Source organism: Theropithecus gelada, chromosome 7b (genome assembly GCF_003255815.1).
Source record: "Theropithecus gelada isolate Dixy chromosome 7b, Tgel_1.0, whole genome shotgun sequence".
In the NCBI taxonomy this organism is placed as follows: Eukaryota; Metazoa; Chordata; class Mammalia; order Primates; family Cercopithecidae; genus Theropithecus; species Theropithecus gelada.
In genome coordinates, this window is record NC_037675.1 from 94,555,435 (window position 1) to 94,559,370 (window position 3,936).

At 47.8% G+C, this 3,936-nt stretch overlaps 1 pseudogene; it reads left to right on the forward strand.

The window, feature by feature from the left end:
* The first annotated feature begins 591 nt into the window (after positions 1-591).
* Positions 592-991, forward strand: LOC112628419 (annotated as a pseudogene).
* The last annotated feature ends 2,945 nt before the right edge of the window (positions 992-3,936 follow it).

Genomic DNA, 3,936 nt, shown 5'->3' on the forward strand with positions numbered 1-3,936 from the left:
TTGCACTCCAGCCTGGGCGACAGAGCAAGACTCTGTGGAAGGAAGGAAGGAAGGAAGGAAGGAAGGAAGGAAGGAAGGAAGGAAGGAAGGAGGGAGGGAGGGAGGGAGGGAGGGAGGGAGGGAGGAAGGAAGGAAGGAAGGAAGGAAGAAAGGATCTGAACACTCTTTAACATAGAGTTCTAGGGATGGAAACTAGGGAGGGCTTGGATACCACTCATTTATCCACTCCCCCTTGGCGAGCCGTCATTGCCAGGTGCTGTTGTAGGCATTGGGGGTACCACTAGTGGAAGAAACAAAACCTTGGTCAGGCACAGTGGCTCACGCCTGTAATCCCAGGACTTCGGGAGTCCAAGGCAGGAGGGTCACTGGAGCCCGGGAGTTCAAGACCAACCTGGGAACATAGTAAGAACCTGTTTCTAAAATATATGTGTATGTATATGCACTTTTACGGCTCCCCGCCCCTGAGCCAGCCGCCCAGCCTCCCTTGCGGTGCCCGGCGAGGGGAATGTCCCGGGTGGAGCTGGCGGAGTTGCAAGCTCTGCTCCACCCGACGCGGCCATGTGTACTGGGCCTGGCTCGCGGCCAACCGAGATGGCCGAGCACTTGGAGGAGGCCGTGAAGTACTACACCCTAGAGGAGATTCAGAAGCACGACAGCAAGAGCACCTGGCAGATTCTGCACCACAAGTGTACGATTTGACCAAATTTCTGGAAGAGCGTCCTGGTGGGGAAGAAGTCTTAAGGGAACAAGCTGGAGGTGATGCTACTGAGAACTTTGAGGATGTCGGGCATCTTTGAGATGCCAGGGAATTGTCCAAAACATATATCATTGAGGAGCCCCATCCAGATGACAGACCAAAGTTAAACAAGCTTCGGAAACTCTCATCACTGCTGTTGATTCTAGTTCCAGTTGGTGGACCAACTGCGTGAGCCTTGCCATGTCAGCAGTGGCCGTTGGCTTGATGTATCGCCTGTACATGGCGGAAGGATGAACCTCCTCAGAAGCCAGTGCAGGAAAATCCTGCTTTAGACACAGGAGAAAAGAAGCCAACGCTAATTGCTTCAACTGACAGAAACCTTCTCTTGAAAAAAATAATTTTAATTTTCTCTTTTTCTTTCTTCCAACATTAGAAACAAAAAAAACAGAACTGTCATTTCCGCTCTCGAATTTTTCGAGTGTGCCTTTTATTCATCTACTTTATTTTGATGTTTCTTTACTTATTGTAAGCAGCATCTTTTAAAAATACATCTGGCTTTTAAAATACAAAAATATAGGCTGGGCGCAGTGTCTCACGCCTGTAATCCCAGCACTTTGGGAGGCCGAGGCAGGTGGATTAGGAGTTTGAGACCAACCTGGCCAATATGGTGAAACCCCGTGTCCACTAAAAATACAAAAAAAATTAGCCGGGCGTGGTGGGGCATGCCTGTAATCCCAGCTACTTGGGAGGCTGAGGCAGAAGAATCACTTGAACCTGGGAGGCAGAGGTTGCAGTGAGCCGAGATGGCGCCACTGCACTCCAGCCTGGGTGACAAGCGAGACTGTCTCACACACACACACAAAAAAAACCCCCTATATATGTGTGTATATATGTATACACATATGTATACATACACACACACACTTATATACACACACACACACTTATATACACACACACACACATCATCTTTAAAAAGAAAGAAACAAAGCCTTGCCCTCCTGCAGCCCACACTCTAGTCGTGGAAACAAGCCATTCACAAACAAAAAAATGCATACTACAATCTCACGTGGTCAGGGGTGGGTGAGGAGAAAGAATAAAACGAGGGCCTAGATGTGGTTCTTGCCCAGGGTGGCAGCGCCGCCTAGCGTACCTTTTTGAAATTTCTATAGGTTTTTTTCTAGTTGTCCCATTGCGTGGGGGCACAGCAGGCGCTCAGCTGGCTGGAGTCAGGCACGCCAGACATGCTGCGATGCACAAGATAGTTGGAGAGATGAGGGGATGAAAACTGATCTCCTCACGTGACTTTAGAATGTCGCAGCAGACATCCATGCATGTGAAAATTCTGTTTATAAGTATTTGAGCCTAGAACCTCACTTGGTTTTATAATCAAGCACGAAGTATTTTGTACACAGATTTATCACTTAGTGAATTTCCAGGAATTCAAGAACCTTGTACATGGAGGGAAGGTTGTACTTCATTTTGCTTGGAACTCCACCGAGAGTTGTTTACTGTTTGAGGAAATCATGTCTCTGCCAATTTCAAGTCAACATCTCACAACCTCAGTCTATGTATATTTGCAGATAGCCACCAGAGCATTCATTTACTGAAGTATGTATTCAATTATTAAAAGTTAATTTCTGCCAGGCGCAGTGGCTCACATCTGTAATCCCAGCACTTTGGGAAGCCAAGGCGGGCAGATTGCCTGAGATCAAGAGTTCGAGAACAGCCTGGCCAACAGGGCCAAACCTCATCTCTACTAAAAATGTAAAAATTAGCCGGCTGTGGTGGCGCATGCCTGTAATTCCAGCTACTCAGGAGGCTGAGGCAAGAGAATTGCTTGAACCTGGGAGGCAGAGGTTGCAGTGAGCTGAGATCGTGCCACTGCCCTCCAGCCTGGACTACAGAGTGAGATTCCAACTCAAAAAAAAAAAAAAAAAAAAAGTTAATTTCCTGACTGGGCTCAGTGGCTCACGCCTGTCTGTAATCCCAGCACTTTGGGAGGCCGAGGCAGATGGATCACCTGAGGTCAGGAGTTCGAGACCAGCCTGACCAGTATGGTGAAACTCTGTCTCTACTAAAAATACAAAAATTAGCTGGGTGTGGTGGTGCATGCTTGTAGTCCCAGCTATTTGGGAGGCTGAGACAGGAGAATCGCTTGAACCAGGGAGTCGGAAGTTGCAGTGAGCTGAGATCATGCCACTGCACTACAGCCTGCACAACACAGTGAGACTCTGTCTCAAATAAATAAATAAATAAAATTTTAAAAGTTAATTTCCTTTTCTTTCTTACATAAATTACACTACATCCTATAGATTTTTTAAAGTGTATGCTTGGGTAGGTTTTATTGCCTGTGAATTTATTTCATGCTTGTAAAGGGGAGGGCACATGACAACGTGTCATAAAAAGGGTGTATTTGATCTCAATGGTGGTGGGCTGAGAACCAGGGGAGTGGAAAGGGGTCGAGCAGGTCAGAGGTCAGGGCAGATGTGCCAATGAGCAGAGGCAACTGGAGGAAGGCATGAGCCATGAGCATGTCTGGGAAAGGCTTCTGGAAAAAAGGAAGGAACAGTGAGTGTCAGCTCATTGTCCTGCAGGGAAAGAGGGATGCACCATAAGGCCTTGTCAACTGCAGCAAGACCATGAACTCTCTTCCCACCTCCTTGGTCAGTGCTGAGGATTCAGGATTGAACTATCAGGACAGGTATGTCCCAGGGTCAGGACCAAGCAGGGAGAAACATCATCTGATTTCCTTTTTTTTGAAACAGAGTCTCGCTCTGTTGCCCTGGCTGGAGTGTCGTGGTGCAATCACAGCTCACTGCAGCCTCGATCTCCTGGTTCAAGCAATTCTCCCACCTCAGCCTCCTGAGTAGCTGGAACCACAGGCAGTTGTCACCATGCCTGGCTAATTTTATTTTATTTTTTTGGCAAAGATGAAGTCTCGCTGTGTTGCCCAAGTAGGTCTCAAATTCCCGTGCTCAAGAGATCCTCCCACCTTGGCCTCCCAAAGTGCTGGGATTACAGGTGTGAGCCACTGCGCCCAGCCCATTCCCTTTTTTTTTTTTTTTTCTTTTTTTTCTTTTTTGTGACAGAATCTCGCTCTGTTGCTCAGGCTGGAGTGCAGTGGCATGCTCTCAGCTCACCACAACCTCCACCTCCCAGGTTCAAGCATTTTTCCTGCCTCAGCCTCCTGAGTAGCTGGGACTACAGGCGTGCATCACCATACCGGGCTAATTTTA